Source organism: Canis lupus, chromosome 4 (genome assembly GCF_011100685.1).
Source record: "Canis lupus familiaris isolate Mischka breed German Shepherd chromosome 4, alternate assembly UU_Cfam_GSD_1.0, whole genome shotgun sequence".
In the NCBI taxonomy this organism is placed as follows: domain Eukaryota; kingdom Metazoa; phylum Chordata; class Mammalia; order Carnivora; family Canidae; genus Canis; species Canis lupus.
Genome location: NC_049225.1, coordinates 85,088,388 through 85,114,977, shown reverse-complemented (window position 1 = coordinate 85,114,977; position 26,590 = coordinate 85,088,388). Strand labels below are relative to the sequence as shown.

Here is a 26,590-nt window from a genome sequence, read left to right as displayed (position 1 = left end):
TATGTTGTCAAACCCAAACATGTGGCTGCGTTCCAACAAAGCTTTATTTGGGAAAACAGGCCATAGGCCAGATTTGACCCAAAGGCTATAACTTGCTATCCATGTTCTGTATACTTCCTTTCAGCATTATAAACACACTCAAATCTTTCCCTTATTAAAAATCCCATCTTTGAAAAGCTTAACCTACTATATTAATCTACTCTATTCTTTTTTATCTTCAATCTTTATAAATAAAATTGTTAGACTGTCTCTCACTACCTTCTTACCTCCTATCCAACTCTACAATCCCTGAAATCTTTTTTGTTTTTGCCTTCATTTTGGTTATCCAATGTCCCCTCACCTTGGCTAAACCTAATAGGCACATTTTAGCTATTGACACATACTTCATATCTCCCTAACAGGGAAACTTTTGAGTCTCTTTCTTCGTGTTGCCCATTGATTTTTCAAAAGATAGCAATAGTTTCTTCCATTCCATATTCTCTTCCAGAATCTTGCCATTTCCCCATCAAGAGGTAAAATCTAATCCTCTTCACTTTAATCTGCATGAACCTGCAACCAATAAATTCTGTGGGAAGGACACTGGATACCTTCTGAGGCTAGGTCTTGGAAGGCCATATATGCAGCTTATTAGGTGGCGCCCTTGAACTGGAGCCCTGTTCTTCACTATTCTGAAGCTGTCTTGCAGAAAGGAAGCCCAAAGTGCTCATGTGAAGGGATCCCATGGAGAAGCTTCTGGACCAAGTGAAGAGAAAGACAGATACAGGGGTGTTGCCCAGATGCTGCTGCTCCATCCACCATATGATTGCAGCTACACCAGAGAACTTTAGCTACAGCCACCAAGCCAAGCATTTCCCCAATAGAAACCTAATGGTGGAATAATAGGTTCCGTTTTAAGTCCTCCCCTTTTGGACTGGTTTTCTACAAAGCAATAAATAACTGGGACCCTCCTTCACATACTCTTTCTTCTTGGCTTCTAGACATTGATTACTCTAAATTTCCTTTTCCTTTCCTAACATTCTTCCTTAGTCTGCATTACTGTTCTTAAACACTCTGATCTTCCACCGTGCCATTCTCTGTGACTCTACTGCTCAGCTAATACCAGCCAACCCCATGGTTTCATCTGTTATGTGTAAATGACGGTTACTCCCACATCTCTCCTGAGGTTTTACATTAAGTCCCCAAAGTCGTATTGAGCTCACATGTACATCCCTCCACTTATCTCAAACTCATAATACTCCAGATCAAAGCTACCATCCTACTGCTTTTCGAACCATCTCCACCTTCTTTATTTGCAATGTCTATGTATGCTCCTACCATTTATCCATTTCCTAAGCCAGAACATAGGGAATCATCTTGTCTCTTTTGTTGCCTTTACTTCGTCATTACAACCTGTCACTGATTCTCTGTGTTTCTCTAAATGTTTTTCCTACTGTTAGTCACTCTCTACATCACTAACAGAATATTGTATCTCAGAGGAAAATCTGATTCTCGCACTGTCTCTAGGGAAAGCATCAACGTATTTTAAGAGCAGTGAAACTCACTACTCCCTGCTGTCACAAACTGTCAGGGAAATGTGTAACCACCCATTAAAGTGTTAAGATCTAAAAAACCAAAAAACAAAACAAAACAAAAACTTTACATTTAATTAGTCAATCTCTGTTTAAACCCCAGATGTGTCAGATTTGAAGGACTGTGCTCTGTAGTCTGCACAAGACCGTAGGGCTCAATCACTTTGAAAAGATCAAATTCTAAATACTTCATTCCCTGCCAACCGACAAATGGTCACTCCTATTTTTACTGAAGACTATGACATAAAACACTTTTCCTAAACAAGCCCATTTCTATCTCTTACTGTCCTACCTTCATATGCTTATTCCTATATTTTCCAACATTACTGTTTATGCAACCCCGGCATAAGATTCACCACTGAATACATAAGTCATCATGTATGTACATTATCTTGTCCCTCCACTAGACTTTGGCCTCCTTGAAAGTGTCAGTGTATCTTTTGCTCCATTCCATTCTACTTTTGCCCTTTGGAGACTAGTTTAGAGCAAAAAAATTAGAAGGTAAGTAGTTTTGAATAATAACTAGCAAGGAAGGATTAATAATACATGTTTGCACAATTTTTAGGGTATTTTGCAAACAAATGCTCCTTTTAAAAATGGAAATTATGTTTCTCTTAAATAGAATGATTTTAGGAAACTGGGGACATTTTCTGGTGACTATTCTTGTTTGGGAATATCAGGTGGATATATTACCTTATAATTAAAAAAAAAAGGTGTCATTGACAATATACGTCTGAGTTGAGAAAGGCAATTCCTGAAAGGAAAAAAAAAGTGTATTTCTTTGAAACTTTAAAGGATAAGAATACTCCTTAGAACTCCTAAATTAAAATATGAGGATGTCGAAAAAGACTATTTTAGGAAACTACTGTCATGTATGTTCATTTTCCTGATGGCACAAAATAAAAATGGGCCATTATTAGTTTCATGAGAAATATTTTACTGTTCTTTTAAAAAAATATTTTATTTATTTATTCATGAGAGGCACAGAGAGAGAGAGGCAGAGACACAGGCAGAGGAAGAAGCAGGCTCCTCACAGGGAGCCCAATGTGGGACATGATCCCAGGACTGCAGGATCACACCCTGAGCCAAAGGCAGATGCTCAACCACGGAGTCACCTGGGTGTCCCTATTTTACTGTTCTTTTGCTTCATGTATAATCAGGAATATTTTATAGAGAATATGAAAAGTAAGACAAACTGGAGTTTGGAAGTGGAGAAATCCAAAAAAATTACCTGGCTCAAGAGAATGAAGAACAACATTCAAGTAATGAAAATAAGAATGAGGTTTTTTATATCATACAAAAACATGGTGGAGGAGATCTTAATTAGCAGCAATAGATGTAAGGAAAACAGATTTCATTGCCAATGAATTCAACAAATTGCTTTGTAGGAATAAAAAATGAGCATGTCTTCATTAACAAAAGTGTATTTCAAATCAAGGAGTTGCTACACCCTGTATCCTTTACTAATAGGACCAGATCCAGATCACTGTATCAGGTTCTGGCCACCAGATTTTCATGGCACCATATAGAAAAGGTTTAAGGGAGAGGGAGTAGGATGATGAAGGTTTACATGAAGATAATTCAGACAAATGAGGAAATCACATGTGGAAGAATTAGACATGTGCTGGGTGGACCAAGGGAAAATTCTAAAGCCAAATAAGGGAATTACAGAGATAATGACTCTGGCTTGATTCAAGTAATTTTATAATACTCAGATATGGCTTTTGTGGAGTTTTTTTAGAGAGGGAGAAATGTGGGGGAGGGGCAGAGGGAGAGGGAGGGGGGAAATCTCAAGCAGATTCCACTCTCAGCATGGAGCGTGATGCAGGGCTTCAACTCATCACCCTCCGGTCATGACCTGGGCTAAAATATAGAGTTGGACGCTCAACTGAGCCAACAGGTGCCCTTAATAATCAGATATATTTTATTCATTTTCCATAACTTGAGCTGTCCAATGAAAAGGAAGGATGACCACTCAGTGGAAGATTTGACACATTTATAATTCAACATGGGGCAAAGAGGGGAAAGGTTATAGATATAAAGATACGTAAAATTGAAGTGCCTCCTAAGGAGAGTGTAACTTGTTTTATAGATGGCTTTTGGCTGTCTGGGGGCCTTTGTGGGTTGGCTGGGAGCTTGAGAGTAAGAACAAGAAAGGAATGGAGAGCTCCAGACTGCAAAGGGAAAATAACTTGGCATTACTTTAAATGAAATAGAAAGTAAGGAGTGAGGTAGAAAAAATATAAAGAGAAGAACGGGGGACACCTGGGTGGCCCAGTCGGTTAATCGTCTGCCTTCAGCTCAGATCTTGATCCCAGAACCCTGGGCTCCCTTCTCAGCTAGGAGTCTGCTTCTCCCTCCCCTCTCCAGTTGTGCTCTCTCTCTCTCTCTCTCTCTCTCTCTCTCTTTCTCTCAAATAAACACATAATTTTTTTTTTTTAAACAGAGTTAAGAACACCTCTGAGGTGCCATAAAACCAGGTACTACACGTTAATGAAGGCACCACAATAAAACCTCTGGTAGGTTGCTGGCTGAAGACACCCCTGACAGGAGTGTCTATAATTTGATGCTTAGCTTGTAGTGTTCCTACGGTGAACTCACGCCTATCTTTCCTCAGGTTAAACCCTATTATTCACGCAAAATGACTTGATAGTATTGTTGCATTTTGATTTTATTTGTGGAAATCTGGGAAGGAGCTGTGTAGTTCTCAAAAAGAGATAAAGATTAGGTCCAGATCCGTGGAATTCAGAAGAAAAAAAGAAGACTTGAGGGCCAGATAGATTGTTCATAAACTGGAAGGAATTTGGGATGCCTGGGTGGCTCAGTGGTTGAGCATCTGCCTTTGGCTCAGGGCATGACCCCAGGGTCCTGGGATCGAATCCTGCTTTGGGCTCCCCATAAGGAGCCTGCTTCTCCCTCTGCCTCTCTCTCTGTGTCTCATGAATAAATAAACTCAAAAAAAAAAAATCTAGAAGGAACTACATGTGGGTATAGTGCTTTTCCAGAAATTCATAAACCCTGTAGAGAAGACGTTGAGTCTCTCATTGCTTGAAACTGGAAAATGGACTGATTTCAAATGAACTCAACTCTGACATTGAACAGGAAGCCGGGGCTGACTTCTGCTTTCTATATAGTCAGTCTGGCCTGCCTGTTACGACCCTATGGACCACATTAGTCCCAAATAATCTCTCTCCCTTCTGAACTCAATTCACTTAATATGTATCATGCACTACTCTGGGTTACACCTCATGGTCTTGGAAACTCCTCTAATCAGGACTGTGGTATTTGCATTTATATGTGCTTGCATTATGTCTCCAAAAATACTTATAAACTGCTAAAGGGCAATATCCATCTTATAAAACATTTTAACTTTACACAATACCTACCTCATGCTTATCCAGGGAGTCCCTAAACAAATACTTATTGAGTTGATAAATCTCTATAAGCTAGAAACATTGTTTGTGGGAAGATTAGATTAATATCCACAGAGGATCCAAATAATCCACCTTCCTAGTTGTCTCAGAAGTCACTTGCAATTGTGCCTAAATGAAAAATTATTTGAAAACGTAAATTCCAAAAAAAAATATGGCTGTATTAACATGTAGAATTCTCATGCAGAGAAGCTATGTGATTCTGGTTATAATTCTCTCTATCCAAACTTTGGAAGATTATTTGGGAGACAACATAGTTTGATAACACCTACTTCCCTGGTATTAACATGAGGATTAAGGTAGCTTAGACATGTAAGCAGTTAGCATGGTGCTCACATTCTCTGGACTCCATATATGTTAGCTATTGTTATTCAATAATAAGTGTCATTTTTATGATTATGATATATGTTTATGATAAAAACATACATGTTTTTATAAAATGTAACAAGTTCTTGTTTAAGTCATACATCAATTTTGAAGTATCATATGGAATATTATCTAGCAATCACTGTAACAGTTAAAAGGAGCTAAAGTTTCAGAAAACACGTTAATTTTATGAAAACAAGTATCTAAACAAATGGCACATGGTTATTGTCCATAATCCAGTGATTTTTTTTTTAAAGATCTTATTTATTTATTCACGAGAGACACAGAGAGAGAGAAGGAGGGAGAGACACAGGCAGAGGGAGAAGCAGGCTCCATGCAGGGAGCCTGATGCAGGACTCGATCCCGGGACTCCAGGATCAGGCCCTGGGCTGAAGACAGTGCTAAACCACTGAGCCACCCGGGCTGCCCTAATCCAGTGATTAAAACATGGACTTTAACTCCAAGAGGTCTATATTCAAGTTTTTAATTGGCCAATCTATGAGCTTTACAACTTTGAGGACATTATTTAACCTTTTTTTCAACTCAGCTTCCACAAAGGTGACTAAATACAGTTTCTGCTTCAGCTTCTTGTCTAGGTTAAATGAGATAGTGTGTGTAAAGCATGTGGCTCCTGGCATTTAGTGTGCACTTCAAAAAGAGGAGTTGTTATGATCCGTTTGCAGTATTGATTAATCATGTTCTTTTATAGTAATTTTAAACATCACATTTTCTTAGGTCAATCTAATAGGAAAAAAATCACATAGAAATGTGAAGGGTGATAAAACTAATATTGAATTAAAACCTGATAATTTAAATATCAAGAAACCAGTGTCTCAATATTTACAAGCTCAAGGTTTAAAGGTTTTCTACATAGTTTGATATACCTAATAAAGAAAGAAAGCACTTAAAAGTTTGTTGTAGGCTTTCTCCAAAGGTGATAAAATTAATTAGGGAGATGTGCAGTCTGCTGATTCATTTGATTATATATTACTACCCAAAGTGCAAAATTTCCCTGCTAGGTCTGTTGCCTAAAGGAGTTTTGGTTGATTCATCACCTCTTTCACTCAGAGGGTTGATCATTGTAAATGACTTTATTGACCTGTGGCTTGGTTCAGCATCATATGCTCCAGTGAACCAAGCAATAAACAGCTGCTAAGTGCAGGTGAGGAGTCGTCATGGAAAATTCAAGGACTGAATCAGCATTCTCTCTGCCATCAGGCTCCTGTGTTGTCACAGATTTCTAATTTTTTTTGTTTGACAAGCATGATTTTTAAAGGGACCTGCGCTAAAATAATATAGTTTCCTATAATATAGTTTCCTATTAGTTTCCTAATATAGTTTCCTTTCAGAACTTCCAGAGAGTTATAGAGACAATCTCTTTTCTGAATTTGTATTCCAAATTCCTGGATCCATAGCCATATGGATATAATAAACCACATTTCTCGTAGTTTATTAGGTGTCAGTGGTAAATCTATAGTGAACAATAACTTGATAAAATAGCATGATATTTAATGTTTGAAATGACATTTTAGGAATCATTTGATGATTTTAAACACTGCAAAAAGAAACCAAATATCCATTAAAAGAAGAATCAAAGGTAATTCAATAGTAGAGAGATCTCAGCTTCCTTCAGTGGTCCTTGCACCAAAGAGCCTTAACAAATTTCCCTAGTTAGAAATAGCCTGACCTTCAGGACAATTCTTGGGTTTGGAGATGATTTAAAAAAAAAAAAAAGTCTCCATTAAACTAAGTTTGGAATAGATTAGAAATTACGTGTTTTTTTTTTCCCCCCAAAGGCACACAATAGACATTTTTCAAGTAGATTAATGAATTGAAGAGTTCTAAAATTATATTCAATATCAAGAGAATGAGAAAACAAGTCACAGCTTGGGTGAAAACATTTACAAAAGACATAACTGATCAAGGAACTCTCATCTAAAAATATACAAAAATCTCTTAAAACTCAAGAATTAAAAAAAAAAAAGAACAATCTGATTTAAACAGGAGCCAAAGACTAGAGCAGACATCACACAAGGAGGTATACAGATGGCAAATAAGCATATGAAAGATGCTCTACATCATATGTCATTAGAAAAGTGCAAATTAAAATAACGAGATTAGAAAGGCCAAAATGCAGAGCATGAAAACACCAAATGCTGGGGAGGATGCAGAGCAAAAGCAACTCTCATTTATTACTGGTAAGATGTAGAATGGTACAGCCAATTTGAAGACTATTTGTAGATCTCTTACAAAACTAAACTGCTCCTGCCATATGATACAGTGAACAAGTTGAAAACTTACATTCATATATAAACCTCACATGGATGTGTATAGAAGCTTTATTCATAATTGCCAAAACTTCACAACAACTTAAAATATCTTTTTGTAAGTGAGTGAATTGTGGTAGATCCACACACACACACAAAAAATGGAATATTAGTCAACAACAAAGGAAATAAGCTACCAAGCCATGAAAGGACATGAAGGAATCCTAAATGCCTCTTACTAAGTGAAAGAAGCCAATTCAAAAAGCCTACTTACAATATAATTCCAACTATATAACGTTCTTGAAAAGACAAAACTATGGAGATGACAAAAAGATGAGTGGCAGCCAAAGGTTGAGGGAAAGGATGAAGAAGTAGGTGGACCAGAGAGGATTTAAAAAGAAAAAAAAAAAAAGTATGTAGTAAAAGATGATTGATTTCCTTAATCTAAATAATTCCAGGTTTATAATTTAAGAAGATTATATATATATATATATATATATATATATATATATATATATATACACATTTATTATTTTTTACTCAAAAATTCAAAACAAAATGACAGCCCGCATTTTTATTTGAAAATATGAATTCTAAGATCTCATGCTAAGGCCTGCACCAAATCTCAAATCGATGCCATGTTTACAACAATATTCAAAGATTTTCTGATAAATTTAGAAAATGTTAATTATAAAATCCACAGGTAGAAGACACAGTCTTATAAAAACTAGAGATAGATAATAGAAAAAAAAAATAGGTGACCTACTTTGCTCACAATCCAAAGGGTAAAGGAATTTGGTGGGAATGGATTTTTTACTCATCATAGTTAATGTATGTAATGAAATTTTGAAGGAAGAAAGAGAAAGTAGTATAGTTTTAAAATTGCTTGGGGACAAGGAACAATAGGAGCTTATTGTTATACACAAAGGCATACTAGATATTTTTCACTAATACCTAGAGTCTTCTCAGAATCAAAGTGGAGAATATTTGAGGAAACACTTTAGAACAGTCTTATATACCTCAATTGTTAAGCAAAATGTAAAATGGCTTATTAATTAATTTTAATAATATGAAAAACATAAAGGCATGATTACCAAAAATTAAGTCAGAATGCTTATGTAAAAATACAAAAACATATGAGCTCCATGGAATAAAAAATAGGTTTACCTCATAGATTAGCTAATTTTATCTCCTTAATACTCCTCAATTTAATACTTTAATACTCCTCAATCTTTTTTTTATTTTTTTATTTTTTATTTTTTTTAATATTTCTCTATCTTTACTGTGCCTATGAATCACTCGGGGATATTGCGAAAAATGCAGATACTAAATTGGCTAACTTTGGTTTACTTCATTCATTTCTAACAAGCTCCTAATTAATCTCAGTTCTACTCTAACCTTGAACAATCTTTCTACAATGCCTAGGAAACCAAATTCCAAAGTGGCCACAAGGTCTGACTTCAGCTGAGGTGATTATTAGTACACTATTCTTTAACCGGAGAGCAAAAATGCACATGACTTTGCAATAAATAATATATTTTTAAAGATATTTATTTATTTGCTTATTTATTTATTTATTTATTTATTTATTTATTTATTTATTTATTTATTTATTTATTTATGTGAGAAACACAGAGAGGCAGAGATACAGGCATAGGGAGAAGCAGGCTCCCTGCAGGGAACCCGATGTGGGACTCGATCCCAGGACCCCAGGATCACGCCTTGGACCAAAGGCAGATGCTCAACTGCTGAGCCACCCGGGCATCCCAACAAATAATATTCTTATTTTCCTACTACTATACAGCTGACAAAGGGTGGGCAGGGTCGTGTGGGGTAAAGCAGAGTGGCGTCAACAGAAAGTGTGTTCTCACGTTAAGGTTGTGAAAGCACTTGCATGAAGATATCGCCTAAACAGAGTCCAAAGTTTAGAAGTTGAAACATTCTAGACAAAAAACAGTTTTTTGCTTGTTGGAGGAACATTCTGAGGTACCCTTAAAATCATCGAGAGAATGGGTTCTGTTTTTATATTTTTTGAATATGCATCCACCGGTCTTGAGTCTCTCTTTGATACTCCTCCGTTTAATTATTGACAAGAAGGTCAACTTTCTTAAATAAATGAAATAAAATTAGTAGACTACTGAAATGCTAGTGAATATCTTTGTAATTAGCATTCATTGGATTTGAAAACCTTCTGTTGCTGTAAGTTCAGATACCCAATCACAAGCCTCAGTTGAGCAGCTGGAAGTGACAGATCCAAAGTGTGCTTAGCATGCATAAAATACCAACTGGTATGTTGAGGAAGTTCGATTGCTTTAGGCAACTCATTCATTTATATTAGACCCAATACAGAAGTGGTCCCAGCGGAGCTCCGTACACTCCTGTTTTTAGCCAAAACAAAATGGAACTCTCATCAGACTCAGGCTACAATTTAAGATGAGCAAGGCCTGTGAAGAAGCTTATATCCATTATATTTCCCCGCATTGTGCAGTTACAGGCAGGACCCCGAGTACATGGATTCTATTATCAATGTTTAAGAGAACTACTTATATATTTTAGGCAAATCAGACCATATTACTTCATGAATTAAAAGCACTTAGACTTACCCACGAGGCCCATATTCCTGAGCATAATACATCTTATACTTTGGTAACCTGTTTGCTTATTTCTCCAGAGCCAATAGCCCTCGTTTCCTCATAATAATCCCATATCCCAGGCATGCCAGGCTGCGTTCACTTCCCCTGAGCCTCCATGGCCACTTAGAATATGCTCCCTCTTCCCACAATTCTTTCATTCATTCTTCTCACCATTTTAGAGACAACTCAAACATCAAGCTCTCTGAGATCCTTTCTCAGATTGCAAAGAAAAAATAATTGACCTCTTCTTTATTGTCTCCTGCATTTTGCAAAGCGTCTTGCTTTACTATGCTTCCTTGTATATTTATTTATTTGTAATTGTGGCATACTGTATTATGTCTATCATTTTGGAGGGCATAAAATTCTCCCAAAGTTTCACTTGACTCTTTCCCCAGTAATATCTTTTCTCTCTTTTTTTTTTTTTAAGAGAGATGGGGAGCACAAGCATGGGGGTGGGGGGAGTAGGGGCAGAGGGAGAGAACACAGGGCTCAATCTCAGGACCCTGAGATCATGACCATTAAAACATGTTGTCGTTGTATATATTAAGTAAAATTCTAGTAGTAACAGCATGATCAATTGGCTAATAGCAAGAATTCCTACAAGTCAAAACATACTGATTGGTAATTTATTCCTATTGTTTAATTATAACTTAATCATCTTAGCCTTAGTGTTTATCTACTTGGCTTCTATTACTCTTAAATCCCTCTATCTGATATACTGCTATATCTCAACGGTGACAAATGAAGACTCACTGGTGACACCTTCCACCCTGATGTTTGAGGTAGTTCTTGAAATGCCTCATATCCTGGCCTCTTATTGATCTTTCAATGTCTTCTGAAGACAGTGTCCTTTGAGTCCTCTAGGGGGGAGGGAGTCAGAAGACAGTAGGGGTAGCACATAATAAACCTGCTCCAACACTCCTATCTCTCCAAGTCTTTGCATTCTTTCTTCTATGTTATGATAAATAAGTTAGAGCATTCCAACCTCCTTGGATGAAGGTGACAGTTGAGTATATATTTTAGTCAACCTGCCAATGAAACTGCTAGTGCAACTCTCAGATGGGCAATCAAACCTATTAAATATAGAGTCCCTGTTAGGTGCACCCATAATAATAAACTCAGCCCAACCCATTAATATATCGTGGCATCCTTTGTCTAATTCTCTTAGAATACATTACTCCACATACCCCCTGGCTTTTTGCTGTATCATTTAGCAAAATCTTGCAATTATTTTGAAGGATGTGTTACCTCCTCTTAGGTCAGATTTTACATGTGTTCTTCTCAAGTACACTGAGCTCTAGAAGAGCTCTGACTCTTATTATGGGTCAGGAGATAATAAAGGAGGACAGTGAGTCTTGAGGAAACTGGCAACCTTTGCAGGGCAAATCCCTCCAATGAATTATTAGGGGATCATCAAGCAACGGAAGGCTAATCTTCTCCAAAGAAGTAAGGCTTCTTCAGCTAATGAGAAAGGATTTCAAGTTTCCCAGCTTAATCCAAACCCACTCAGATAGACTTCAAAGCTTTCTAATTTTCTTGCAATAATTCGATCTAACAATTTAAAGTCATGGGTTTCTGTAGGTGTTTTGTTCCTTTGTTCATCTGTAAGTTCTCAAGAGTGGTTAAAACAATCATTCCATCTTATAGCCTTGTAATCACCATTACGAACAAATCATGAAGGACAGAAATTCTGGAGTTTTACTTTAGAGTTTGGAGTTTTACTTTGTCACAGGGAAACATGATTGGTTATTTGGCTAATCTGGAAGCCGCCGCACATTGTATAGATTACCGGTGCCCTATTTACCAGTAGCAGAGTTTCATATTGTGCTCAGACTCAGGGACATGATCAAACCTATTCCCCAGACCCAATGTCGGTATCCCACTCCATTGTTGGTGTCAACTCTTCTTGCATCAACCTCAAGCATCAACTGTTTATTCAGTCATTATTGATCAGGAGAACTGAAATCACAACACTTATTTTAACAGAAAGTTGAATATGCATCTTGGAGAACGGAAAAAATGCAAGTTGTAAGCAGTAAAGTAAAAACAAGTTAGTCAATGATGGAAGCAGCCGCCAACCTTAGGGCCGAGGGAACAGAATTCTTGGGTTTCTTTCAGATTCAAATAAAGGTTTTATAAAAAGTGACATGGACAAACCTCTAATTTATACTCTTTGTCTTGAAGTTTTCCCCCTCCCTCTTTAAAAAAAAAAAAAAAAGATCTAAAAAATAATAAAAAATTAAAAAATTAAAAAAAATAAAACAAAGATCTTTGAGATGTTCTCTTTTCTCAAGGACAGCTACTTCTTATTAATGTTGCAAGAGCCTTAAAAATGGAGAAGATGCCCCTTGGTGGCCGAGAGAGGGCACTGCCTGCCAGGTGCGACCATCCGAGGGTGCAGGAGAGGCTGGTCCTGTGAGGATCAGAAGCCCCTGGAAACAGCGAGCAAATGTTGGCTAAATCAGCTGTTGCTGGTGAGGTGAAGAACCCTGTGAGATCCCGCTGACAACAGCAGCAAGCAGAGGAAAGGGAAGGGTCTTTGCCATCCTCCTGCCTTCCACCTCGCTCTAGCACATTCTTGGCCCGAATCAAACAGGAAACCAGCTGGGAGAGAAGAAATGCTGTCTCGAGGGCCTCTGTCCCCACATTAGAGAATGGAGGGCCAATCTGGGAAGTCAAAAGAAAACCTTCAAGTGTTTAATTGCTGCCATGGTTTTATTTCTTGTCTCCTAGATGGGAAACCCCTAATCTAGTCTTGATAGGTCTTTGTAGCCCCTCAGGCAGTTAAGAATAAAATGTCACACCTATTAGCTGCCCAGCAAGGTGTTTTGACTGCCTGAATGAACGAGAGTAAGAAGATATGTTAGATGTTTTGGGAGCACTGTGGGTTCAGGAACATTCAATATAAATAGCAATCCTGCTGTTCTTTTTATGTCTGTGATTATGTCAGTCACTCTTTCAAGCTTTTTACCTGTATGATCTCATTGAGCCCTCAGATCACCCTAGAAGATAAATATCATTATTTTTCTTATTATGTAGAGGATGAAACACGGGCATACAGATGTTAACTACAAACAAAAAGATTCTCTGTGGTTCTAGAGTAAGAGAGGTGACACAACATGACATTTGATTTTTTGTTGTTGTGTTTTTTTTTTGTTTTGTTTTTTTTTTTTAATGTGCTTCAGGGACAGAAAGACCTGGATTTGAAATTCATCTCACCATTCCCCTTTTCCCTTTATCAAATGAATTTCAAAATCGAGCTTCAGAAAATTTATTCTGGAAAACTTCTAGTGTTCTCACTGATAATTTTGCTGCTATGGGTCACAGTGTTCTGTCCTCAGTAGATTTAAGGAACAGTTTATCAAGGAGTATTCTTGGCAACGAATTGAAAAGTTCTCTAGTTCCGGCCAAGAAGTTAAAGTTATATTGATTTATGACAGAAGCATTCGATAACTAGATGGTAGACATGATACTCTGGGTACCTCTATCAGCCAACAACTAAACTTTATGAAAAAGAATATTAAAAGCACAATAAATTATTAAATGAACGTCAAGAAAGGGCATTGCAGAATATAAGTCAATTTATAAGGAATAAATACGCCGACATACACAGTAACTCACAAAGGAGATGGTGGCACGGAGGACAATGACATCTTAAATGCTTTTCCAGTCTGTTCTTATGCAGGAATCTAAACATCTTCAGAAACCAGTGGTTTTATTTATGCCTCATATACACTCTTATCTCTGTATTGTTTCAAGAAACCTTCCAAAATTTAATTAGCATGTTAGCAAAACAGCACAATCCTTTGGCTCTCATTTCAATACCTTTTAAATTCAAATCCATGCCCCAAAAGGGAGCATATACACATCTCCACCTTGTACTCTCTGCCTAAAAGTGCTCTCTTACCGAATACTTTAAGTTTTATTTTCTGAGACATCTCTGATGATATACATTGCATAATGACCCCATATCCATCCAAGGTGCTTTCTATCTGTAAGGGCTGTATGCATAGTAGTTTACCATAATACAAGTGGATGTTGTTTCAATGAGACTTCAGGAGAGTAGGTGCAGAGCAGGTCAGGGGCATGGATATAAGTTTTATAAGATCAACCCATCCGTCATGAGATGATTAGAACACAAGGCCTTTAAGCCCACTGCATTGCCCTCCTTTAAAAAAAATATATAATGAAAGGACAGAAGACGAAAAGGATATTGGAGACATAGAAATATTCTCAAAAATCATTTACATATTTTGTGCTAATAAGAACATTTAAAAAATTTATTCCTTCAGCTCATAGACATTAATGGGTAGCATGGACAATGCATGTTGTTTACTGGAAAAAAAATAAAGGATTTTCTTTCTATTCCTGAATCATATAGTTTGAATAGAAGGATATGGTACAGACCCAATAAATGTTTAGTTAATAATGCAAGGTCTTATGTGATTAAAGTTAAAGGAATTCTCAAGGATTTGTAGAAAGATGGGTAAGGTTTGAATCTCTGGAGAAGGCAATAAAGATAAATTAAATCAAGATCATCAGAGGCAAACATTGAGGATACTTTGGGGGAGAAGGAAAATACAGTTTAGCTTGAGCTCAGGGTAATCAGCAATAATGTCAGAAATTTTGGTCGAGGCCAGATTATGAAGAATCTCAATCTGCCCAAGGATTCTGGATTTTTTTAAAGATTTTATTTATTTATTTGTTATTTATTTATTTATTTATTTATTTATTTATTTATTTATTTATTTATTAGAGAGAGAGAGAGAGAGAGAGAATGCACATGCACAAGCAGGCAGAGCTACAGGCAAAGGGGGAAACAGGTTCCTTCCTGAAGAGGGAGCCCAACAGTAGGGACTCAATCCCAGGACTCTGAGATCATAACCTGAACTGAAGACCAACCCTTAGCCTAATGAGCCACCCAGGCATCCCTTAAGATTTTTGGATTCTTCCAAGTGATCTGAAGCCAGCCTTTTCCAGCCACCAGAGAAATATGGTTAGAAAGTATATTATGGAATATAAAATGCTGAATTCTGCTCCTTAGTTCAATCACAGTGCTCTAAAAATAGACAGTGAGGGGGGCCCGGGTGGCTTAGTGGTTTAGCACTCTCCTCGGCCCAGGGTGTGATCCTGGAGACCCGGGATCGAGTCCCACGTCAGGCTCCCTGCAGGAAGCCTGCTTTTCCCTCTGCCTGTGTCTCTGCTTCCCTCTCTGTTTGTCTCTCATGAATAAATAAATAAATAAATCTTAAAAAAAATAGACAGTGATTGTTGCTATCTTGATAATTGACAAATGTGGGATTGAATTATTTGATTGCTCTAATTTACTCATTCATTCCACCAGAGCCCTAAATGATGAATGGCAAATATGTTACAAATACGGACTCCCTTGCCTTCCCTCCAAATGTACACACATCCTGTTCTACAAAAGAAAAAAGAAAAAAAAAAAAAAAGAATTGACAAGGAATCATTACCAGTTAGTTATGGACATGTCTCCTGAAGACCCGTGATGTACCTTAGAATTATTCTCCACACAGCAGAAGCAGTTATTACAAATCAAAAGCACTCCTGAAAACAGCAAGATTGGGATGCCTGGGAGGCCCAGCGGTTGAGTGTCTGCCTTTGGCTCAGGGCATGATCCTGGAGTCCCAGGATCAAGTCCCACATCAGGCTCTCTGCAGGGAGCCTGCTTCTCCTCTGCCCCCCTGCCTCTCTCATGAATAAATAAATAAATTATTTAAAAAATAAAAGAAAACAGCAAGATAAACTACATATCTATTAGAATGACTAAAATCTATAACACTGACAACACCAAATTGGGATGTGGAGCAGGGATGTGGAGCAATGGGAATCCTTATTTATTGCTGGTGGGAATGTGAAATGGTATTGCCATTTCCAAGGACGGTTGGGCAAACTAAATACAGTTTTGCCATATGAACAAACAATCATGCTTATTGATATTTACCCAAATGAACTAAAAACTTATGTCCACACAAAAACCTGCACATAAATATGTGTAGTGGCTGTATTCATAACTGTCAAAATTGGAAGCAATTAAAATGATCTTCAGGAGGTGAATGAATAAATAAATTGGTGAATAAGTACAATGGGATGTTTTTCAGCAATATAAGGAAGTGAGCTACCAAGCCCCCCAAAGACACGGAGAAACCACAGGAAAAGGCACCTTGGAAGTGAAAGAAGCCAACCTTTGAAAAGACCACCTGCTGCATGACTCCAACAACATGAAATCCTTGTAAAGACAGTTGGAAGATCAGAGGTTCTAGGGGAGGGAAGATAGGAGGAAGGGAAAGAGAAAAACCTATAGAGTTGGAGTACAGGGGAATTTAGAGCAGTGAAAGTGTTCTACACGTAACTATAATGGTGGGTACATGTCGTTATCCATTTGTCAAAACCCAAGGAATATACAATAATAAGAGTGAACCCTAAGGTCAACTATGGACTTCAGCTAATGTGATTTGTGAGTAATGGTTCCTTCATTGTAATAAACGTCCCACAGGAAGGCAAGATCATCACAAAAGGGGAAACTAGCAGGGCAGGGGAGATGGAGGTAAGGGCGTATATGGGAACTCTATGTTCTTGCTTCTCATTTGTCGGTAAACCTAATACTGATCTAAAAATTCACATCTATTCATTAAAAAAAAATGTACGTGGCATAGATGTTGGAAACCCATTTGCCACACCTGCTCTAAAATGCCAGTCATCATACACTACGGTTTACTATTGGATCGTCTATGATTTTCTTGATTTCTGCCAAGCACGGGTGTGAGTAGATAACTGGAGATGAGCAGCCTTTGTAGATCTTCGAGACAAGAGGTAACGTCCTTATTTCTACCTATATATGATCTACTCTATAATTAATAAAATATATGTATTGGTCTAATAATACATTATTTTCCACTAGTGTCAGTGATTCTGAATCCAAATCCTCTCATTTACTATTTAGAGCGACTGGAAGCCAGTAAACAGCAAAGTTTAAGAATTCAGACACATGACTCAAGACACGGTCTAATGGACGGAATACACCAGCCATTAGAAAAGGCATAATATGGATCCACCTAAGGCCAAAGCTAAGCAAATTCTAATATAAAATATCTAGAGATAATCAAATGGTCTGGATATGTGTGTGAATGTATGGTGGGGGGGTGAACAGTGAGGATAATATATTAAGGTCGGAATGGAAAATACAGAACACGTCACACAGTAGAACTGACTATATTTTTGTATAATTCAACTGCTACAAAAGCAATGACATCCCTATGCACACAGACAACTCTACCCAACTGTGCACACATATAGTTTCAGAAAGATGAACAGTCCTAGGAGGGCTTTTGGAGAGTGTAACTCAGTTCATTGGTAAGTGCAACAATGATAAATATAAACAAACCTATGCTTTCTAATTATTAACATCATCCATCTTAGCCCATTAGGTCAAACTCAACAGGACAGAGCTATCTCACTTCCTTTGGAAACTTGATGTTAGGCCATTACATCAGTCGTTACCTATTACTCATTTGCCTACTTTTCACATTTCTCTCATACCACGTGACATAGGGAACTGCTACACTTCAGGGGCATGATTTCCACTTCTTCACCGTTAAATGGAAAACATGAATATTTAACTTGCATCGTTATATTTATCTCTTGGGTAAAATCCGGCAACATAAATCATGTACAGCCAAGGCATTCCCATTTACTTATCTATTTTCAATGTCGGCCCTTTTCTCCATTGTCAACGCTATTCTAACTTTAAGAGAAAAGAAAGATGACCTCTTATTAGAAGAAACCAAGCCCTTAAAATATTTTTCATACTTGTTACCTAAAACTGGCAGCCGGAAGATCCCCATTCAGGTCTTATTACCAGGTCATTCACATTACTGAGAGCTAACTTTGTGAGAAAGAACTGCATTCGGATGTATACCAGCCTGTTCCAGAAGGACTTGGAATGATCCCCACACAACTAGTTGTATTGAAAATTTACCCTCTTCAAGGTATGTAGGCTTTCAAAGAATAAAATGCTTGCATGCTTACTTCCAAAGTACCAGTAAAGGAAATACCTGTGCCCTGTTCAGCTCCTCATCTTATTTAAGCAATGATTCTTTACGCTGATACATCAGGTTGCCGATCAATGCTGGATTGGAATTCCATGATTCACTGCTCCAAACACATCCCCCTCTTTCACTTCCCAAAAGAAAGGTCTCTCACAAGCCCATGCCAGCTCTCAGTCTTTCCAAGGGGATAGCATCCTTTGATAAAAGTCCTCGACCCACTAACTAGAGTGCTGCTGCACAGAGACATTAAGTGTTGACTGATCCCCAAACAAGTTATACCATCAGGGGGCATCTGTGGCTGCTGTGGCTGTGGGAGGGATGTGATTCCATTCAGTGAGAAAGTCTGGCTTTCAAAGTGACGCAGGAAAACACTCTCCCCCCACCCGACTCGGCTGCCTGCATCACCCTCTGTGTATATTCATGAAAACTTCATTTACTGTGATAAAGGAAAAAAAAAATCAGAATTTAAAAATACGTGCCCTGCATGCATATGGCTCATGAAAGCATCCTATTATTTCCAATTCGCCCATGTCTATTTTTGCAGAAAACAAGTCATATTCTTTTGGCTGCCTGCTGTTCTCTTCTACTGAAAGCAAATTGCAGGTGAGCCCAGAGTCACTCATGCTCTCAGATATTTGCAGATGATTGCGAAGGAACTTTCTTCCCTGCAGCTTTCCCATACTTTAACATCTCTCATGATACTTGCTGCATAACACATCATCTTTAAACGGGTCTAACGCTGGCCACTTCGCTATTGTGAACCTTTGTTATTTCCAAAGATAGAGCATTTTATTATACAAGGTAATTCTAAAGAGGATAAATTGAGACGGCATAGGATAAATTCGCTTTCCCATGAAAACAGGAAATTCTTATGAATCTGAAATGCTTGCCTGTGGAAAGGAGAAGTAAGCTACTTCTAGCACCACTTATATTCTAAACACAGGGAAAATGCTTCAAGAAAGCTGTGTAATCTCTCTCGGTGGTTTGCTGAGTATAATGTAGGAAGAAAGAGCCCCCTAATGGTTCAGATACCTATAAAAACAGAAGATACTCTCTTGATTCTTTTTGGTTCACTACGGCTCAAGTGAGTCATCAACAACCATACCTGATACTATGGGAGTAAACAGAAGGTAGGATAAAGGGTCAAGTGGAGCCTTCCCCAAAATGCAAAGAAAAGTAAAAACCAAAAATTGATTAAGGAAGCTGCTATACGTGATGCCTCTATGACGCTAGAGCACTCGTGAGCCTTGATCCTGCTTGCTGGGTGCAGGAGACATGTTCATTATGTGCCTGCAAGTCTAAAATGTGATTTAAAAATGAATTTATTTTGTTTCCAATCATGGCACAACATCCTATTAAGAAGATTGGGGAACTAAATCTCTCACAGGAGTAATTACAGAATTTTTAAGATAAAACAAAAAAAGAGAGAGATAGGAGAGAGAGAGAGAGAAACACTTAGGATAAGCTGAGAGGAATGCATAAGTGCAAGAGGCACACAGTTCAGAAAAGACTTTAAAACTCTTTCTAAAGGAAAAACCTGCCCGTTCATAGAAAAAAAATAAGTATGGATGCTTACATCCACCTATGCTAAAATATTAATGGTCTCATAAAAAACACACAATGCAACTAAGAATTAGTTTTCTGCTTGGTGAAAACCTCAATATAACCCACCGGTAAGTGCTATAAGGTAACTGGACTGTATAACTAGGTTAGACACCTAAGATTATTGCAACAAAGGCTATGGAATTTTAAATAACTGTGCATTAAATTTAAACACGAGTAGAGGAGTTAGGTAAATCTTGATTATATCCTTCCTTTGAGCAGATATATCAGACTGTTTGTAGAAACAATAAAATGGAAGGATTAAGAGCACGATTTTGGATACATTGGGTAAAAAGGTAACATCATTCTTGTTATGCAAATCAATAGTTAAGCCACATTATGATAGGCTTATGACAAAGGCTATGTGAGGATTTGATATAATACTTGCACATATATGCAATATATATAAACTCTTTCTTTATAAACTCTCTCTTTACATATGAATATATGTATATATATTTGGTCCTCAGCACTTGTCACCTTCCTCTGTCAATAGTTTGGTATTAATTTTTCGAACATAATACTCAAAAGAGAGGCATATAATTGTTTTGTCAAAATGATTTGATTAAAAATATGAAATATCCTCTAATACATATTTCTATGCTTTCAGACAAACTGCCCTTTACAAAATTTTATGACAATTATCCCCTTCCGATCTGGTGGTGTCAATGTGAATATCTGGGTAGCTATAATATCTATACTATTATGAGGCATTCAAACCTCATCCCACACTGAAAAGACAAAATAGAGGTCATGAAAAATCGTGTTCTTCACATATGTAGTTCTATGCAACAGACAAGCAAGGGTTAAACACAGATGCAGATGCAGGCATTCAGGGTGTGTAATATTCCTAACTTCGGCTAGGCCGGCTCCCCAGGGTACAGGCGATCTTGCTATTATTTGAAACGCTGAACAACATATTAAAAAGTTTTGCCGACCTATCGCAGCTGGCAGTTTGATCTTTGATTAGTGACTCAGGGAACTTCACTCAAAACCACAATCCGAGCAGCTCAGGATAAAATATCTCTCCGTATTGACCCAAAAGCCAATAAGTGGACATCAAAAATGCCATAGACCATGTTCGTTCCAGGAGGGATGGAGTTCATCATTCGTGTCTGATATGACCATGCTGCCCATTTAGCAACCGACCTGTAAACCTAAGGTCAAGCAGCAACATCAGTACTGCATTGCCCCAGCCTGCTGTGTCTGTGCCATCCAATCTCTTCCTTCCCTTAAAAGAGAAAAAAAAAAAAAAAATCCCGTTCCCAGCAGAGGCTTTAATATGTGCAAAGTTTCTTTATATTCACAGACACTGGTCCAGCATACACCGTCACTGACACTTAAAATATTGATGGAGCTGACTGCAGCTCTAGCGATGGACTCTAGAAGAGCTGCACGTCTCCAGAGGCACATTTCTTAGCCTTAGCCCAGTACTTTAAGACCCAATGCTGGCCGTCAATAACTCAGCTATAATAAGGTGGCAGTCTAAGGTCACATCATTTAAGACACATCATGCTTATGTTCAAGAGTTAAGATTGTAAAGGACAGATACAGAAAAAAAAAAAAAAAAAAACAACTGACAGTCACTGAAAGCACTGTAGCTCCTACGTCCGCATGAAATGGGATAGTACACAGTTAACACGGTCACCGTCTTCGGGGATCTGCTATTTTCTTCCTAAAGTTGTTGAACAGCTAAGAACAATATAAGTGAACATATCTTAAGGCTGTCCCCCGAAAATGCTCCTTTTCATGTGTACTTTGCTTCTTTCTTTCTTTCTTTCTTTCTTTCTTTCTTTCTTTCTTTCTTTCTTTCTTTCTTTCTCTTTCTTTCTTTTTTTTTTTTTTTTCCCCAGAGTACCTGCTATATAAACTTACCATCTAGTGATCTTAGAAATAAAACTTATCTGGACCCGGAGATAAAATCGCAAATACATTCATAGAAACATGTCTGAACACATTCCTCAATCCACATGCCTGTGCCTGGCATCGACTCTAAGACATCCCCAAAAACTCAGTTTTTAAAGCATGCAAAGCTACGATATATGTTACTGTGAATGACTAAAAAGCAATCAGAGATTTAAAATAAATAATAATAATAATAATAATAATAATAATAATAATAAATTTCCTTACCTGGAGCATGTGAACTGTTTTCTGTTCGTTTCTGGAACAAAGTGGGGCTGGAGAGGGGACTTGCTTTTTTTGTTGTTGTTTTCTTTTTCTTTTCAAAATCCTCTTTAAGGATGCAGGAGTGAGATGAACTATTATTCCAAGGTGAAGTCTTTTCTCTCTTGCTGGAAGCTGACAGCCTCTTGTAAAAGAAAAGGCATCTCAGTAAGTTGTTGACTGAGGAAGGAGGCAGCGAGCTCAGGGCAGCAGCAGTCACATCGTGATGCTCTGAAACGTGCACTGCCTCCTCCCCACCTTGCGTCCCTCCCTCCCTCCCTATCTCCCTCCCTCCCTCTCTCTCTCTCTCTCTCTCTCTCTCTAAGCTCCTGCTCTTGCTGCTGCTGCTGCTGCTGCTGCTGCTGCTGTGTAATCAATCCAGCCTGTCTGGAGCTAATAGTCCTCTATTTAACCAGCCAATCGATAGCAAGGATGCCGCTGCTCGTCCCAGGAGCCTTCTCCAAGAGTGCTCCAAACAGTAAGAGTTTTGCCAGAAGCTTAAGGAAGTATTTTGCATTATTCCCTCTCCCTTAGGGGTAGGGTTTCGGAGGGCACAGGCTCACAGCAAGTTTAGCGTGATCGCAGATTGAGGCATCTTTAAAAGGTACCCCTTCTCGTGCTGCCTGCAGCAATTCATGACCACACACCTGCTAGTCCCCCTCATTTACAAATTACCACAGAGATGCACTCTGGTAAAATCTTTCCAAGTTCGATACATAAGGAAAAAAAAAATCCCAGAGGGAGAAAAAAAAAATTGCAATATACTGACAATTTTTTTGTTTTGTTTTGTTTTGTTTTCTGGCCAGAAACTCTGCCTTCATTAACCTGTATGGATGGGATCCTTAAAGAAAACCCCATTACGTTGATGGATGTGAAAAAAGTATTCATTTTATTTTAGGGGGAAAAAAGTGATCTGTATGTTTGTTTCTCATCAGAGGGGTGGTGTTTGTAGATATTTTTGAACTTGAGCCTGAGTCAGACTTGTGCATGTGTCTTCAATTTGAAAGCATAAACCTACAAAAGGATCCTTCTGAATGCATCAAACAGAGCTTTTCACACCTGATTCCTCCCTTCAAGGTTAAGGGGATTTTATCCTTAAAGTGACAGGTTCCCTGCTCAGCGGCTGGAACTGACCATAATAAAGAAGCCAACAAACCAGTGAAGAGCAGATGGGTTTTTCATTCCCCACATGCTTCCTGGGGTGGGGAGGGGGGGTAGATGGTGGGGGCTGGGGGGAGCGCATTTGAGTTCAAGTTAGTGTGGGCTTGCACACTGGCCCCTGCACACAGAGGGCCACGAAAGACTCAACCACCTGCTCCAGGTTGGCAGCTGGCAGGTGTAATAAGCAAGGGAACTGGGGCACCTGGCTGGCTCAGGGGGCTTGGCCTCAGACACCTGAAGGCTAGTGTCTGCCTTCAGCTCAGGGCATGATCCCAGGGTCCTGGGATTGAGGCTCGCGTCAGGCTCCCTGCTCCTTGTGGAGCCTGCTTCTCCCTCTGCTGCTCCCCCTGCTTGGGTTCTCGCGCTCTCTCTCTAATAAATAAATAAATAAAACCTAAAAAAACTAAGCAGGGGAACTTATAGAGGAGGCTTGCCTTCAGCCACACAAGGCAAATGGTCCTCCAAATGCACCTGCTGGGATCTTAAAAGTTTACATGAGGCTTGGACCTAGTTCCCTTATGCATGTCATCCAGAGGCTCTCAACACCTTGCTGTCTCAAGGCTGCACCCCTCAATCAATGCCCCCCGGGGGGGATCAACGGTGGGCAGCACTTGTGTTTTAGGGCAGGGAGATGGTGAGGAGCTTCTGGTTGCTGGGGTCCAGCTTGTGGGTTAGCCTGAGGTCATATCTGAGAGGTGACCTCCTCCAAATCCTAGAAATGCAGTCTCTCTTGATTTCTAAGTAGGGGATGATTGCATATCTCAATCTCACACTGCCTGGTCAAGCAACCTTTTACTTACTTTTTCTTTGTGATAATACATTACTGTCCTCATTAAATGCAAGTTGTGGAGGAATGCTTAACTACACCTCAGTTCCTGGTTGGAATTCAATTCCAGGCAGTAGTCATGGGAGTTCCCGCCTCCACCATCATATACAAATAAAATAAAAACAAATAAAAATAAATACAAAAAAAATAAAAAATAAAAATAAATACAAATAAATACAAACAATGTGTATTATTACAAATACAAATAAAAACAAATAATGTATGCTAAGGTGTCCTGTAAATGAAGACCAGAAAGGCCAACTGGTATGCGTGATCACGGAGTTACACTCAATTAAAGTCCAAATTATAGAGCGTTGTAACACTTATTAGAGGCGAAGTTCCTTGATTTAATTGACTCAGTTCAGCAAATATTTATTGAGCAACTCTTTGTATCAGACCTTGTACTCTCAATGATAGAAAAGTAATTAAGTAAAGGAGGGAGCAGTGTTTTCTGTGCTCTTGGTATTTCAGTGGTCAATCTTCCGGGGTCTTACAAGCAGAAGGGAGGTAAGGCCTTCCCAAGTCAATAAAATACCAGAGAGGGGGACTACTACCTTTTTAAACAGTTGTTCAAGGAGCCACAAGTACTCAAAAGCAAGATCATAAAGTTCATACTTCCTCTGGGACATTGGGAGACTCCTTAAAAAAAACATGGCATTTATAATGATTATCAAAGAGAATTAAGAACAAATTACAGTAAGAGGGGAAAACAACAACTCAACAAAGGGAAGAGGGAAACATAAGGAAAACTATAGAGGCAAAGGAAGAGGGGATGGAGAAGTGTCAGGGCCACTGTAGGAAGAGCAAAATGGGGTGGGTGGTCCAAACACACGGTGCCTGTGAGGTATGACCGGAAAGAGAAAAAGAATGAAAACCTTGGATGCCAGGCTGAGGGTAACTAGGTAATTAGGAGCCTTTATATATTTATTTCTATATAAATTCCATTTATATAGAAATAAACATATAATATATATATTATATAATAAAATATATTTTATTTATATATATATAAAATATATTTATTTATATATGTTATATATATAACTATAGTTATATAGTTATAGTTATACTATATCTATATATAGATATCTATCTATATGATATAGTTATATATTTTTACATATGATACAGTGATAAATATATATTTATATACATTTATATGTATGTATAAATATATGTATTTATATTTTTACATTTATATATATATTTTTATATATCACTGAGAAAATGATAAAATGTGAACTGAGCTATGAGCATCTCAATTTAATGAAAATGTGTAGTTTTGTAGTTTTTACTGGACTCTGGTGAACGTGAATAACCACTAGGGAGACCATTGCGAATGTCTCCTTCAGGAAAATGAAAGGAGAACCAGTGTGTTCACGGTGGGAAAAGAACAGAATGAACTAATATTGAAAGACATTCCTTCCGAAATAAAGTCTCTACAAACTTTGTGACCTCCCAAGGAGACGTTCAGCTTAGAAAGACTTTAATTTTTCAACAAAGATGGCTGACTAAGAAAAAAAGGCAAATGATGGCACACACACTTCTTCTCCATCTCTCTGTGTTGTAGAAACCATCCTTTCTTAATTTCTTAATGTGTTTGCTTATTTGTTTCATACAATTTTTTACAACAGCGTCAGCTCCGCGAAGGAAAAGAATTGGCTTTGTCTAACATTTTTTCCGTCATATATTTTAGAACTAGGCCTGACATAAATTGTTCAATGAATGACAATAAAATAATTTCTATTTTTGGAGTCCTTGGTAAGTTCTGAGCTAATAAGTGTGCAAACCTTACCTCATTTAACACTCTGTGAAATACACATTATCATATTTTACATCCAAAGAAAGGGAAGCTTGAAGAGGTTAATTACCTTGTCCGAGGAAACAATTAGTAAGTGTCTGATGAATTTCAAAGTCTCTATCTCAATAATATTGCACTTTTGGAAACCCATACATAACACAATAGAAAATAATAATCTGGATATTGATCTGTGGGTCATATAATCGGAATAGGTTGGGGAGGAAAAAAATAAATGAAATCAAAACTCGAGTATCAAAAGGATGAATATGAAGATAGGAAGCTCATGTTCAAAAACTGCAAAAGTCATGTGCTGAGAGGAAAGATGACTATTGGGGGTATTTCAGGGTGGATAGCAGGGCTGGGGGAGAATTGTTGTGGATTAGGAATAGCTGCTGAGCTAAGTTTCGGTGGGGACCTTACCAAGAGGCAGTTGGGCTCAGCTTCTCTGAGGACCCTGTTGAGGCTTCAAGCAGAAGGAGAGAATGAGAATCTCAAACAGGCTCTGTGCTGGGGGGCGGAGCTTCATCCCATGACCCTGAGATCCTGACCTGAGCCGAAATCAAGAGTCGGATGCTTAACCCACCTGAGCCACCCAAGTGCCACCAGTTATTTTTTAATAATTAGGAATCATATCAAATGTAAAGAACTATGGATTTAAACCCTTGAATTTGAATTTTTGAAATTTTCATAATAATATGTT

General features: G+C 38.1%; 1 protein-coding gene across 5 annotated transcripts in view; it reads right to left on the bottom strand.

Moving 5' to 3' along the window:
• Positions 1-22,352, bottom strand: part of CDH18 (cadherin 18) — a 1,025,306-nt gene extending 1,002,954 nt beyond the window's left edge. For all 5 annotated transcript variants that reach the window (XM_038535420.1, XM_038535419.1, XM_038535425.1 and 2 more), the window contains exon 1: positions 22,070-22,352. The gene's annotated coding sequence lies outside the window, so the exon portion shown is untranslated. The remainder of the gene's footprint in view (positions 1-22,069) is intronic.
• Between the last annotated feature and the right edge of the window lie 4,238 nt (positions 22,353-26,590).